This window comes from Lissotriton vulgaris, chromosome 2_1 (assembly GCF_964263255.1).
Source record: "Lissotriton vulgaris chromosome 2_1, aLisVul1.2, whole genome shotgun sequence".
Taxonomy (NCBI): Eukaryota; Metazoa; Chordata; class Amphibia; order Caudata; family Salamandridae; genus Lissotriton; species Lissotriton vulgaris.
This window is the reverse complement of record NC_141687.1, coordinates 921,890,710-921,907,008: the sequence shown is the minus strand read 5'-3', so window position 1 is coordinate 921,907,008 and position 16,299 is coordinate 921,890,710.

Sequence of the window (16,299 nt, the reverse complement as noted above, 5' to 3'; positions counted from 1 at the left end):
GAGTGTCAAATTTTCACCTACGTACGCTTGCACGCTCATTGTTGAAGTTGAGAAATTTTGTTAATGAGATAAACACTTCCAACATCCCAACAGACGTGCCATTTTCTGGGGGTGATATACCGACAATATTCTGATGATATGGAAAGGATCCCATAAAATATTACAAAACTATAGCAGATCGAACATAACAATCACATCTACCACCTCTAGCCAACAAGTGGTTTTCTTGGGCTGAACAATTTACAAACAGAACAGCGAAAGTAAACCAAACTTTACAGGAAAGAAACAGCGAAGAACCTGATTCATAAGCCACAAACCTGGATCCCAGTTGATTCCAATGGGTTGACAACACTAGTTGCCAAATCCTCCCGAGACTTGCTCTCCATTTACAGGAGGAGACACTGCTCTGGTGGCAAATCCCAGGAGGAGGGGGTAAAGATGGAGAGAGCATGTAGAATCAAAAAAGCTGTGGGTAGTCTCAACAGCAACACTGCTATAGGCATTCATACCAGTTTGATGAATTGTACCAGCAGATATGATACCTATAAACAAGCAAGCAATAAGGCTTTAAGTCTAGTACTAACTCTATCTCGTAAGGTATCACCTTACAAAAGCTTTTCAAATCCCAACCAACCTTTAGTTTTATTGTTGTTTTGATTTCATTTAGATTGTCCGTAGAGGCCCTTTCATCAAAGTTTCCGAAACTGTAGTGAGTATGATTTCAGCATCAAACCCACCAGCAAATTTAGACGGGGTTAACCTCAACCAAGTCCTCACTGGAAGAGGCCTGACAACAGTATGTACAAGTAAAAAAAAAACACTGTTTACCTTTGTTTGCAGCACGATGTTGTGACCAAGCTCATTGCTTAGTAAAATCAAGTTGTTTAATGTGTCTCTCCTTTTCTCCTTCTTCTATTTTCTATCCAGGTGCAAGACTAATGTGTGATTTTCTTTGAGGTGAGATTGGAGCAGAAGGATCAAGGTGTATTGAGTTTCAGGTTCTGTCAATGCGTAAACTCTACTGCAGGGCAGCGTTGCTCCTGGGAGGAGATCTATGCAGCAATCAAAGGCTCTTTGTGGGGGCAGTTGGGTGGCTTTCAGAGGGTGAAAAATATATTGAAATCCTCTGTATTTTTTGGGTAGTTTAAGGTTTTCTGTTCTTTGAACCAAGGCGCAATGCAGAGGTATTCCCACCTCTGGAGCCTCTTGGTAGCAGGTAGTAGTGCAGAATGGTGAGTCCAAGGTTACGATGCATTGTACCCAATTGATTTTTTTGGATTATGGTGTTCTAGCCAAGGCGCTCCCAAAATTACCCCAAAGGTGGGAGTGTCGATTAGATCAAAGACAAGTCATTCAGAATGCCCATTATCGCACACTAAGGTTAGAGTCTCTGTCTGAAAACAAATTAGTCCATAAGACAACTCTGAACCATCTACTGCTCGTACAGACTCAGGTTTTTCTTTGGGAACGGTATGAGCCTGAGCTTGGCAGCTAGTCCATATAAAACAAAAATCCTGTGGCCCCTGAGTCATAAGCATGGATATTAAGTGCCTCCACTGTAGGGATATGATTACTGTGAGTTGAACAGTCAGATGCTGCTTAATTCATGTTCATAAATTGGTCAGATATTGTGAGATCTGTACGGCTTCTCTCAACAAGACAATCTCCCTTCTGGTTGAGAGCCTTAGTTTTCCCTGTTCTTGATCAACCTCTACACTGGTCATGGCCTTAGTCTTTTTTTTTTTGTAGAACATTCCCTAGCAAAATGACCAGCTTTGCCACAATAAAGACATAGGTTTAATTTGCAGTGACATTCCATTTGCTCATTAGATTGTGGACCCTTTATACCTCCTATCAGCATAGGTTCAGTATCAACAGTCTTAGGGGGTCATTAGCATCTCGGGCAGATCGTCACCGCCAGCGTGGCGGTGATGATCCGCCAGAGATCCGTCCCCGCCTGCCACCCATTTCTCTCCCGCCATATTACGATGGCGGGGGGTACCACGGCGGACCGGAAAGACCGTCTGCCGCTTTTCGGCCCGGTCGACAGACCGGGCGGAAAAGAGTTTAATATGGTGGCGGTGTCTGCTAGACACTGCCATCCATATTATGATGGGGGCGGAAACATGCCTTTCCTTGGCGGCATTGCCGCCGCAGAAAGGCATGCAGGAAACTCTTGCGAGGGCCCGTTACGGGCCCACAGGGACTCTGGGGGGTGGGGGGTGCACATGCGGGGTACCTGTGGTAGCCCCCTGTATTTCAATATACAACCTGGCAAGCACCGCACGGTGCCCTCTCACGTTGTGCATTGAAAAGCACAACATGCATTTTTGGCATTGCGGCAGGCAGTGCTTTCAGCACCGCCCGACGCAACGTCAGAAATGGGGGATGCACCCGCCAGTGTGGCGGGCACATCCTAATGGGATGTGTGGGACCGCCGTACCCTTTGCGGGCGGTCCCATAACCCACTGGTATGGCGGCCGGACAAAGTCCGCCCGCCATGCTAATGAGCCCCTTAGTGTTTGATTCCTTCTTCTCTGCTTCGAGAACAATTACCCTGGTGTCACTGCAAGATCGGTCACCCTTTCACTCACCCAATCACTGATCTAGCTTAACCACAAGATCAATAAATTCTGCACAATCATCAGGCAGATCAACGATGTGCAAGATGGAATCTTTAAGGTCATCTCTTAACCCTCAATAGAATAAGGATGTTCTTTTATCTTCCGGCCAGTGTGTTGATTGAAAGTAGTGATATAAGTTAGCAGATCCTTAGAACCTTGTTATGTTGTTATGTTAAATCCATTTATATATCGCGCACAGATACTCCGGAAAGTGTCCAGGCGCGCGCTCAAGAAAAGGAACCACTAACCAAGGCACTATTCAAAGAGGAAGGTTTTTAACTTTTTTTTGAAGATCACTGAGTCTTGAATTCTGCATAAGGTCATGGGGAGAGCATTCCAAGCCAAAGCAGATTTGCGCACAAAAGAACTCCCACCTAGCCTCTGGCGTTTGAATCTCAGGGTCTGCATTAGGAGCAGGGAGGATGACCGCAATTTTCTCCTAGGATTGTAAAAAACAAACCTCTTCTGGAGATAAGAAGGTCCCCGGCCATACAAGGCCCTCTGGACAATAACCAGCGTTCTGAAATGTATACGCACCTCCACTGGTAGCCAATGCAGAGAACGCAAGGGGCCACGCACACTACATCTGCGAGATATACCCAGCAAGAGTCTAACAGCCGAGTTCTGTATACCTGCAGTTTGTTCAGTGGGTAGCCAGAGATGCCCGCATAGAGCGCATTGGCATAATCCAACCGCGACAAAATCAAGGCACGGACAACCGTTTCTTTGGCAGGTCTAGGAAGAAGAGGCAAAAACTTCCTCAAGGCTTTTAGTGTACCAAAGCAGGCCCCTGTCAGCTTTTTGACCTGGGTAGAAAAGGTCAGATTGTCATTAAACCAGAACCCCAGATTTTTTGCCGCAATGCTCATGGCATTAGGCATAGGGAAACCAGGAGGCCATAGCCTCTCTCGGAAATTAGCTGGAAAAACGCCATACAAAAGAACCTCTGATTTCTCTTCATTGCATTTTAACTGTGCCTGAGAGAGCAAGCCGAAGACCGAGGAAAGACAGTGTTGTGCAGCAAGAGCTGAGTCCTCAGCCCTTCCCCAGGAAAACAGGAGCTAGGTATCATCAGCATAGGCCATCACCTTAGCCCCAAGTGACTCCGCTAGATAAATCAGCGGAGTAACATAGATATTAAAAAGAAGGGGCTAAGGGATGATCCCTGCGGCACCCCAGTAGCTACCTGCTGAGGAGCTGAGACACAAGGGAGTAACCAAATCTGCTGAGAGCGGCCTTCCAGGAAAGAATTGACCCAACGCCAGACGGAGCTGGAGATCCCAATTTCTGAAAGGCGGTCCAGAAGCAAAGAGTGCGGTACAGTGTCGAATGCTGCAGACAAGTCAAGCATGACCAATGCAGCTCTTCCGCCGGCATCCAAACACCCGCGAATTTCCTCTGTCACCTCCAACAAGGCAGACTCTGTACTGAACGAGGCACAAAATCCCGCTTGAGCCAGATGTAATAGACCTGATACCTCTACAAAGTTGGTCAGTTGCTTGGTCATGACCTTTTCACAAACCTTGGAAAGCTTGGAAGCAATGATATAGGACGATAATTTCCTGGTATCATAGGGTCAAGGGATGGCTTCTTCAGTAGGGGGAGAGTTTGTGCCTGCTTCTCAGAAGCAGGAACACGACCCTCCCGCAGAGACATATTAATAATTTTATTGGCTTCAGGGTTGATAGTATCCGCAACAGCGGCCAGAAGTCTAGCGGTGCAGGGATCAGTCGGAGAGCCCAACTTCAGAGATTTGAGAATTTCGAGCGAGCTGGCTAGCTGAATAGGCTCAAAAGTTGACAGAATATTAATGGGGGAGTTGGCCAACCCGCCAGTCAAGGAGACCGCAGAATCTGTGGTACGCGAAGTAAAGCTGTCTTGAATGGAACAGATCTTATCCAGGAAGAATTTTGCATGAGTGTTGCACCAAGTCACTGAGACTGGCGCAGTTCGAGTTTGGGCGCTTGGAGCCATAAAACTTTGCACGATGGAAAATATTTCTTTAGAATTAGTGTTGGCCTGATCAATGCGTAGAGAGAAATAGCAACATTTTGCGGCTTCTATAGCGCTATAATAGCTTTTTTGTTTTGCTCGAAGTAAGATTTTTGCTGGAAGGCCATAATCACTATAGCGCCATGCCCGTTCCAGAACTTTGCACTCGTGTTTCAAGGCTTTCAATTCTGAAGAAAGCCAAGGCTTAGAAGGGGAATCTCTGGCCATCTTGCAAGGTGCAGAGAGAGCCGACACAGAGGCAGAGATCCAATCAGTGAAACTGGACAAGTTCCCTTCTAGATCTTCCTGGAGAGTGGGCCGCAACACGGCCAAAGTGATGGAAAACTGGGTAGGGTCTATTTTACTAAAGGTTGGTGGACGATGACAGTTGGTCTGGCTAGCAGGCTGGGTAATTTCCCACGAGAAATAAATGAGAAAGTTATCCGACCAGGACACCGGTAAGGGCTTGGCCACCTGAATCAGAAAGTTAGAGCTGATGGGGTCTAAAATATGGCCCCCCTTATGTGTAGGATGGGAGACCTGTTGTGAGAGATGAGCCATATGAAGAGAACTAAGAAAGTCGGCTACATCACCTGAGTCGGGTTGGTCAAGATGCAGATTAACATCTCCCAAACCCAGATAGCGAGAGAAGCGTAAAGCTCGCTCTGCCACCGCATCCCCGCATGATTTGAGAAAAACCTCAGAAGGACCGGGAGGATGATAATAAGAGAGCCCCCTAGAGTGAAGTGAGGCGAGAACCGTATACTAAAGTCCAACGCCTCACCTTCGCCCCATACAACGGAGGCTTCACCATGTAGCATCCAACCCTCCTTATACAAAATAACCAGACCACCCCCTCTTCCAGCTGGGCGGTCTAGGCGATAGAGCTTATAGCCAGCGGGGGTCGACAATGCTATAATAGGATTGGAAGCAGCGTCCAACCAAGTCTCAGTGACAAACAGCAAATCCAAAGGATTATCAGTGACCAGATCAAAAACATCCATATAATGCTTCCTTAGAGATCTCGCCTTAATCAGGGCAGCACTAATACGCACAGCCTTTACAGCTCCGTTGTGCAGGTTGTCAGGAGGCTGAACATACAAATTTCAACTGAGGGAACACAGACGGGCTTGCCATAGGCACGCCATCGACACTGCGCATCCGAGTAGAGGCCATTAAATAGTGATACCTAAGGGCGGCGTGCAGTGTGCAGCGTGCAGCGTGCAGCGACTAGAGCGTTGACAGCCAAAGTCAAATGTCACAACAAAATGGCCGCTGAGACCGAATCTGGTCTCAGGAAAGTGCAAGTGCCGAAGGAAAAAAATGGAGTATGACACACTTCGAGCTCAGGGGAGCTAATGTGAATCTCAAAATAGAAAAATATTGCTCCTCAATGAATTCCCCAATCACGTTTTAAAGGGTTCAGTAGAAATACACAATTAGAAAAACGAGCCCCCCAATAAATTACCAGATCATCAATCAGCAAATGTACAAGTTAAAACATTCCAAATAAAACCATTAGGCATTAAAATGAACCTTTCCAAAGCCTTGTTGTAAGTTTGATAATTATTTGTCACTTGCTTGTATAAAACCATGTTTTGCAAATAACTTAGTCATGGCACCATTAGAAGCAGAATAGTTGTACAAAAGGGAATCATTTGTTTCTATTAAAGGAAATGCCCAGTTAGGAGATACACCTCCCAAATAAGAGATTACAAATGCTACCTTAGCAGCGTCATTGGGGAATGCCTGAGGTTTTCATAGGGAATGTAATTGGCATTAACTCATAAAGGCTGCACTGTAGTACTGTCACCATGAAAGTGTTCTAGAGATGCTAAGGGCACAGGACTGGGTGTAGAGTCAGATACATGGAGATTCTGGGCAGTAGTTGTAAACATCCCTCTCTGAAATGCTTCTCCAAACACAGGCTGGGTCAAAACTGGGCAACCACCCTTGGGTTTAGTATCACTCCATTGTGTGAAATGTGTCCTCTCTCATTGCAACTCTACCTTAAGTGTTGCATTTTCTGCTTTTAACCTATTTAGATCTACTTGCAACTGCTGCGTTAACTCATACAGATGGTTAGCATCATTGAGGTCCCCTGATAAGGCACATGCTAGATCATCCGTGAATATTTGATTTTGATTGGTCATGTTCCTGCTTGAAAGGAATGTTAGGTGTGTGGCTTAGCCTTCTATCATAAGCCACCTACCTGGATGCCAGATGATTCCAACAGGGTGCAACGCTACTTCCCGAACCCTCTCGAAACTTGCCCTTGGTTTAAAGGAGGAGGCACTGTTCCTGTGGCAAATCCCAGGGGGAAGGGTGTTGGGATAGAGAGTACGTATAGAATCAAAGATGCTGTGGCTCATCTACTCAACAGCACACCAGTCTGATAAATTTTACCGGCAGATATGGTACCTATAAACAAAAAAATAATAAGTCTTCAGTCTAGTATTAACTCTGTCTCATCAAGTTTCACCTTACGAAAGCTTTTCAAATCTCAAACAACCTTTAGTTTTGTTTTTGTTTCGTTTTCATTTGGATTGTCCATAGAGGCCCCTTCATCAAAGTTCCCAAAACTGTAGTGAGTAGGATTTCAGCATCAAACCCACAAGCAAATTTGGATGGGCTTAGTTTCATTCAAGTCCACTCTGGCAGAGCCCTGTTAACAGAATGTACAAGTTGAACAAAAACACTGGTCAGCTTTGCTTGTGCGCACTTTTACTACAAGCTCAGCATGTAGTAAAATCAAGTCGGTTAATGCGTCTCTCTTTTTCTTCTTGTTATTTCTTCCATCCAGGTGCAAGACTAATGCGGGACGTTCTTTGCAGTGAGGTTGAAGCGGAAGGATCAAGAGAGCTGGCAAGACAGAGTCCTGGAAGCCAGTAAACAGGTAAGTGGCAGGCAAAGAGGATAATCTAAGGGGAATAGTGTGGATGGTCTTTAAATAAGACAGCTTTAGAACATTCATAAAGGTAACATTCTAATTGTTTGTAACAAGGAACAGGTGCAGATAATTAATGTGATGAGACTGCCTTCTAGAAGGTGCTTTAGAACGTTCACAAAGGTTGTGTTCTAATTGCTTATAGCAAGGAACAGGTGAAGTGGATTCATTTGATGTGGGCTGTCTTCCGTGAAGGTTCACTTTGAGGTCATCTATGCCATTTGCGTGATGCTTATTCTGGTGGATTTTCTGGATGTTTCTGTGGTGCCTGAAAGCTGACCTTGCATATGAATGGTAAAACATTTGTAAAAGATCTTAAGCCTTTTAAAAAAAACTGGGGAACACCAACTGCAGCTAGCTATGATCAACTGCATGTAATATGGTCAAATGTGAGGGTACAAGATGTTTCTTCATTCATGAGTGTTGGGAGAAATGATACGAGTCATGCCGATATAGCGCCTTGAGACCCTCTGGGTGAGTAGTCCACTATACAAATGTTAAACTTGACTTGACTTGACTTGGTAACTTTGTTGAACTGGTACACTCTAATCAAAGAAACAAAGAAAAAACCCACCACTGAATAAACAACTTGGTTCGTCACCAATTTCCTTACTGGACTCTAATATATAAGAAAATCCTTTGATAAAAACAGCCTTTTCCCATCACTACTCGTATAGCAACAGAAAAACACATTTTTGGATGAACCCAAAGGTTTGTACATAAGCCATAACTGCCCAGTCTGCAAACTGGGAATCATTAAAACTCTTAAACTTATCTGCCCAAATGGATACAAACACAAGCTAAATACATGGATTAATTACAACAGTACCTAGTTTAGTTGTGCAATACAATGCCCCTCCAAACTCACAGATATCAGAAACATGATAAGACCACTAAAAACGTATATTCAGTGTAGTCAAGAGCACTAGAGAAATATCCACAGAACAGATTCTAAAATGTCAGTGATGTATCATTCCCTTCAAAACCATGAGCACAAACAATACTTCAACATTTGTTGGGTTGGAAAAAGTAACAAAAAATCGCAGAGGTCGGATGGGGAATGCAAACTTTGACAAACAGAGAACAAATAGATTCTAAAATTGGACTCCGTATGATATGAGATTGACAAAGAGGCAGAAATGAACCACTGGCTTTAATAAGTATTCAGCCTAGCCAAACAGAAAACCGTTTGCTATACCTTAGCTGACATCCAAAGTCTGCATAAGCACTTAAAACCCCACTCATGGTCAGGGCCCACACATAAAGATAGATTTCATACAGAATGCACAATCTAATGTCCCCTTAGTCATATGAATTATCTCAGAATATTCCCAGGCATTTTTATGTACCTACTTCTCCTGCCTGCCAAGCACAATGCCCTAACATAAATGCCAAATATACCCTTGTGAACCACTAGTATTGTCCCTTCCACCTCTGACATGTTAACACAAGTATTTTAGGACTAGCCCAAAGCCATACAAATGTATCAAGAAATGTGAAAAACAAGGGGCATATTATCAAGACAGGCGATAAAATTATCGCCATTTTAGCGGCAGAAATCTTCAGCTAAAACGGCGATAATGGGCTTCATAATATGTTCTATGGAATTCCAATTGAAGCCCATGTTAAATGTGAATGACATCTAACATGGGCTTCAATTGGAATTTCATAGAGTATTTTATCAAGCCCATTATCGCCGTATTAGCGGCGGTTTTCTGCTGCTAAAATGGCGATAATTTTATCGCCTGTCTTGATATGCCCCATAGCTCACTGTTCTTCAAGCATTTTGACCTAAAGATTTCTTGATTTCTGGAAATATACACTTTTCGTGAATGTCTATCGGGTAATCAGAAGAAAAGGAGAATCACGTCTCTTGTTTTGTCTTATATGTTGTTTTACTTATTTTACAATCCACTAAATCAATTCAATTTCTGAATTTCTCAACTGCTGGTTCACATGCATGTTGGAGACTAGGACCACGTAATAATGAAGATCTCTTTTCAAACTTTCATTATGTCTTTATTCTCAGTGATATTTTTACTTTTTTAAGTCTGCATAACAGGATCTTTTCAAAAGGTTTGGAACAACAGATACAGTTATTTTAAAAATTGTGCTCCATATCCTCCTCCTTTTCAACTGCATGGTGTTACATTAACCTTCTCCTCAGCAGAGGGATACACACCATCAGGGCTTCCACCCGTGACCCAGAATCCCATCTGGGTCAGGGGTGGCATTTTCTAAAATAAATGCTGCCTTCTCCATCCTGTCATCCTACTGCATCATGGCCCAATCTCAGAATACCACATCCTTTGGACTGCAGGCAGGTACGAGACCTCTTCCCCACCTGCTGACACCTCCTATATTAGGGAGAACGATGACCCTTCCTTAGATGTTTACAGACTCTCTATAGGGGATCAATGACATAATATAGAGACAACAAACATCATCTCACACAATTATCGAAAATATAATATTGATACAAATATGGATCCCCTATACATAACTATAAAAGTCACTTATATCAAACACATAAATATTGGTGACAATAATATCTAATTTTATACATATTGAGTACAAACATTTAGGAAACAAAAATATTGTGACATAAATAAGCATGTATTCTGCCAAAATATTTATTACAACAATATCAACTACATAATTATGATAAAAACAACCAATTAATATGAATAAAAACCACCAAAAAGAAATAATTTACATCAACCCGAAAAATAAATATCTCCTAAATTTATAACAACAATATATAATCAAAATATTTTTCTTCACCAAAATATTTAACATAAACAATATTAAAATGGCACACCTATAAAATATACACTAAAATATTTAAAACAGATTTAGATACCATAAATATTTCAATCCATCAAAATATCTTTATTCAGTTTTACATGAACACCATAAAAGTACACATTGATAAAAAGCTGTACAAAAGTGGGTGGTGATGGACTGAGCATCTGAATCAATCAAGCACTCACACCCAGTCAAAAGATCTGGGTTTAATCCATCACCGTTCTTTAGCCCACTCTGCCACCCAGTTCAGACATGGCTATATGCAAATCAGTCTGATCTTGTGCCTCATGGGAACAGTCCAGCCCGAACTGCCAAGCCATGTCTTCTATTGACCGGAAACAAGCTTCCGAGGACCAGTTTCTGGCATTCCAGCCATCTTCAGCCCGGCTTGCTTGAATCCAGTGGCAAAGTGAGCAAGGGACTCACGTCTGAGCATACCCTGCCACACTTATGGCAGCCAAAAGCGGTACAAAAGGGGGTGGTGATGGACGGAGCATCTGAATCAATCAAACACTCACACCCAGTCAAGAGATCTGGGTTTAATCCATCACAGTTCTTTAGCCCACTCTGCCACACCAGTTCAGACATGGCTATATGCAAATCAGTCTGACCCTGTGCCTCATTGGAACAGTCCAGCCCGAACTGCCAAGCCATGTCTTCCCTGGACTGGAAACAAGGTTCCGAGGACCGGTTTCTGGCATTCCAGCCGTCTTCAGCCCGGCTTGCTTGAATCCAGTGGCAAAGTGAGCAAGGGACTCACGTCTGAGCATACCCTGCCACACTTATGGCGGCCAAAAGCGGTACAAAAGGGGGTGGTGATGGACGGAGCATCTGAAACAATCAAACACTCACACCCAGTCAAAAGATCTGGGTTTAATCCATCACCGTTCTTTAGCCCACTCTGCCACTCCAGTTCAGACATGGCTATATGCAAATCAGTCTGACCCTGTGCCTCATGGGAACAGTCCAGCCCGAACTGCCGAGCCATGTCTTCCCTGGACCAGAAACAAGCTTCCGAGGACCGGTTTCTGGCATTCCAGCCGTCTTCAGCGCGGCTTGCTTGAATTCAGTGGCAAAGTGAGCAAGGGACTCACGTCTGAGCATACCCTGCCACACTTATGGTGGCCAAAAGCGGTACAAAAGGGGGTGGTGATGGAAGGAGCATCTGAATCAATCAAACACTTACACCCAGTCAAAAGATCTGGGTTTAATCCATCTATTCTATTTTCTATTTGGGGGTTTTGTAAAGCGCTTGGTGATGCACAGCGGCGTGTCCCCGCTCTGAGGAGCTGATATTTACTGGAAATTACACATGCGAAACACCTTACTGTGCGAATAGTACAGTTTTGAGCTTGGCTCTAAAGAGTGGTTCTGATGGTTCTAATCGCAACGCCAAGGGTAGCTTATTCCATCTGGAAGCAGCAAGGTGCCTAAAGGATCTTCCACCCATCCTAGCTCTGGACACCCTAGGAATAACTAGGAGTCCTGAGCCGGAAGATCTCAGGGAGCGAGACGGCTCGTAGGGTGTCAGTAGTCCTTTCAACGGGAGAGGAGACCTCCCATTGATAATCCGGTGGCACGTACATAGTGCCTTGAATTCTACCCTGCTTCTGATCGGAAGCCAGTGCAAAGACCGGAGGGCCACTTTGGATGCAGCTCTTCTGGGTAATCTGAGAACTAGTCGGGCAGCGGCATTCTGTAGAACCTGTAGGCGGCTCAGATTCTTCTCCAGGGTCCCTAAGTAGAGAAGATTGCCATAGTCAATCTTTGACGTGACCAGTGCATGTACCAGTGTTTGACGGGCTCTGATAGGTAAGAACTTCAGTACCTTTCTAAGACTTTTGAGAGTCCCGAAACAAGAGCCAACCACCTGATTGATCTGGGGGCCAAAGGTAAGGTCGGAATCGAACCAGATACCCAAGTTCTTTGCTTTCTGGCAAGGAGTGGGTGTTGGACCTAAGCAAGGTGGCCACCATGCCGTCGTCCACGCCGATTGGCCTCCCCCCACTACCAGCACCTCGGTCTTGCCTCCGTTGAGCTTGAGGCAATTGGCGGACATCCAGGCAGCAAGATCTTGCATGCAAGCTCTGAAAATGTCCGCCGAGGGACAGGGCGCGCGCGACAGGGAGATGACCAACTGCGTGTCGTCAGCATAAGACACCATTCGAAGGCCGTAACTCTCTACTAAGGTGGCAATCGGGGCAACATAAAGATTAAAAAGCTTTGGGCTCAGGGACGAGCCCTGCGGCACCCCCTGATCCAAAGAAATTCGCTCCGAGTAATGATCACCTTGTCTCACTTGGAAGCCACGGCCTGTAAGAAATGAATAAATCCACTTCAGCGCTGCCCCTCTCACCCCGCCTTTGTTCAGACACTGTAGCAAGATGGAGTGTGCTACAGTGTCGAACGCTGCGCTGAGGTCTAAGAGGATTAGGGCCATGGTTTGTCCCTCATCAGCACCTTGCCTAAGGGTTTCGGTAGCCCTAAGAAGGGCAGACTCCGTGGAATGACGGGGCCGAAACCCAAATTGGGTGGGATGAAGAAGGCTGTTTTCCTCCACAAATTTCATTAGCTGTTTATTTACCACCTTCTCCGCTACCTTAGAGAAATAAGGCAGCAAGGAGATGGGGCGAACGTTGTCTAGCTTCTCACAGCTGATGTTGGCTTTTTGCGGAGGGGAAGCTCCACAGCCTGTTTCCAGTCCTCTGGTATGGAGCTGGAGCGGAAGGAGATATCCAGCAGGTGTCTAATGTAAGGTTCGAGTGTTTCCAGACTGTCTCCCAACCTTTTTGGGGAGGCAGGATCTCGAGGAGAGCCAGATTTGACAGATCTGCATATTTTAACTAAATCCACCGATGAAGGGGTGGTGAAGTGAAGTAACAGATTTTGATCGGCTACCTCTCTTAAAGAGTCTGCTGGCACTTCCGCTGCTGGTGGTATATCAGGAAAAGCAGAGTAAATCTTGGACACTTTATCCCCGAAGTAGTTGGCAATGCGATTGCATGCTGCTACTGAGTGATCTTCGTCTTGAGTGGAAGTTTTTGGGGTGGCCAGGGATTTGTATATGCTGAAAAGTTCCCTGGCAGAGTTCTCTGCCTCTTGGATTCCGTCAGCATAGTATGTGGCCTTCTCTGTCCGGATCTTATTGTGATAGGTACGTCTCTTTACGAGATAGGCCTCTTTCATCCGGTCATCATATGCCACTCTCCACTGTCTTTCTGCATGTTTGCAGTCTCTTTTGGCGCAACGCAGCGCCTCGCTAAACCAGGGAGCAGTTCTTTGTCTGTGGACATCTTTTGTTGGCCGGCCCAGTGGGGCTGTGCAGTCCAGAGCAGCCGTGATGCGGTCATTGAGCAATTTATTTGCTGTCGCCACGTCATCGCCTCCTGGGGGTCCTTCCGCAGTAAGAGCCTTATTGAACTCTTGCAGGGAGAATCTTGCCCACCTACGACGAGGATAGTTGGGTGGGGTAAGGGCAAAAGCTTTATGTTTGGGCAGATAGATAACAAATGGAACATAAAAGTGATCTGTCCAGGGCAGGGGTACTGGGGGAGCAACTAAGACATCCTCCCAGTTAGCAAATATTGGGTCTAGCAAGTGCCCATGATTATGTGTTGGAAGCTGCCCCTTTAGCTCTAACTGTAGGGTGTGAAGGTCTTCACGGAACTCCACCGCTCCTTTATCTAATACGTCTTCCAGGTGTGTGTTTAAGTCTCCTAGCAGCAAAAACGTATCCCTCCTGATCGCTGTTTCTGTGACCCACTCCAAGAGACTGCCTTTGAATTTGGACATAGGTCCTGGTGGGCGATAGACTAGTAAACCCTTTATAGTCTTGCTCCCGTCAATCTTTATGGTGAAAACACCCGCCTCACATCCTGCCAGATTGGTCGGTTCAAGTTTGCAAGCCCATTGCTGTTTAAAGGCTATTGCAATTCCTCCTCCTCGGCCTATAGGTCTATCCAGTCGCACCATCTGGTAGTCGTCTGGTAAGGCCTGAATAATATCAGGGTCGGAGTTTGCCTCCAACCAAGTTTCAGTGATAAACAGCAGATCAAGATGTTTATCAATGAGGAGGTCATATACATCGTGCTTATGGCAGCTAAGCGACCTCGCATTAATCAGGCCGCAGGACAGTGAAGGGCAACTAGCTCTAGAGTCTACCAACACTGTGCGGAAGCGGAATTGGCAGTGTTTACACCCTTCATTCTCCCCGACCCTTATGCTATGGTGGCATGGAGAGCCTGAATAAGGGGAAAAACTTACTAATTCACTCCTGCTCCAGGTAATTCTGCCGTCAGTGCCAGGGGTTGGGGCCCTGGGCCGCGTCCGGTCGCGGACGGGCGCAGACGGGCTTGGCTTAGGCACGGCTACGCCGCGCATCCGGCGCGCCCGCTGCGCCAGCCCGCTGCGCCGTCTGGCCGGGACGCACATTATATAGGGTGTGAGGAGGGCGTGGGGCCGGCGCGACTAGAGCGCACTCCCAGCCACACCTAAGATGGCGCCCACCGCCGCCAGCGCCGAATCACAAAAGACGGGAAAGAGAATATCAGCGTGTAAAGAAATGTCAGTGTTCCTCAGTAAATTCCCCAATTAAAATTCTAATTTAGAAGCCCCCAAGTTAAAATTCATAAAACGGTCTTTTCCAGCTTAAAAGTGCAGTATCACACGTATAAATGTCAGCAAATGAATCCAGGTAAAAGCGCTCGCAGCCCTAGTGTCTCTCACCATTCTTTAGCCCACTCAGCCACCCCAGTTCAGACATAGCTATTTGCAAATCAGTCTGACCCTGTGCCTCATGGGAACAGTCCAGCCCGAACTGCCAAGCCATGTCTTCCCTGGACCGGAAACAAGCTTCCGAGGACCGGTTTCTGGCATTCCAGCCGTCTTCAGCCCGGTTTGCTTGAATCCAGTGGCAAAGTAAACAAGGGACTCATGTCTGAGCATACCCTGCCACACTTATGGTGGCCAAAAGCGGTACAAAGGGGTGTGGTGATGGACGGAGCATCTGAATCAATCAAACACTCACACCCAGTCAAAGATCTGGGTTTAATCCATTACCGTTCTTTAGCCCACTCTGCCAACCCAGTTCAGACATGGCTTTATGCAAATCAGTCTGACCCTGTGCCTCATGGGAACAGTCCAGCCCGAACTGCCAAGCCATGTCTTCCTTGGACCGGAAACAAGCCTCCGAGGACCGGTTTCTGGCATTTCAGCCGTCTTCAGCTGGGCTTGCTTGACTCCAGTGGCAAAGTGAGCAAGGGACTCACGTCTGAGCATACCCTGCCAACTTAGGGCGAACAAAGAAAAACCAAAGGTGGTGATGGACGGAGCGGTGACAATACAAACACTCACCCCCAGTCAACTGATCTGGGTTTAATACATCACCTTTCTTTAGCTCACTCAGCCACCCCAGTTCAGAAATGGCCATATGCAAACCAGTCTGACCCTGTGCCTCTTGGGAACAGTCCAGCCCGAACTGCCAAAGCCATGTCTTCCCTGGACCAGAATTAAGCTTCCCAGGACCGGTTTCTGGCATTACAGCCGTCTTCAGCCGGGCTTGCTTGACTCCAGTGGCAAAGTGAGCAAGGGACTCACGTCTGAGCATACCCTGCCAACTTAGGGCGAACAAAGAAAAACCAAAGGTGGTGATGGACGGAGCATTGACAATACAAACACTCACCCCAGTCAACTGATCTGGGTTTAATCCATCACCGTTCTTTAGCTCACTCCGCCACCCCAGTTCATAAATGGCCATATGCAAATCAGTTTGATTTGATTTGATTTGATTTGTCAACTTATAAATCGCGCGATTGCCCGAAGGCGTCTTGGCGCTATGACAGACCATCGACTATCGAGAACAGTAGCTAGAGCTGTGCAGAGAACAGCCAGGTTTTGGCTTCCTTTCTGAAAGACTCCAAGGATGGGCTG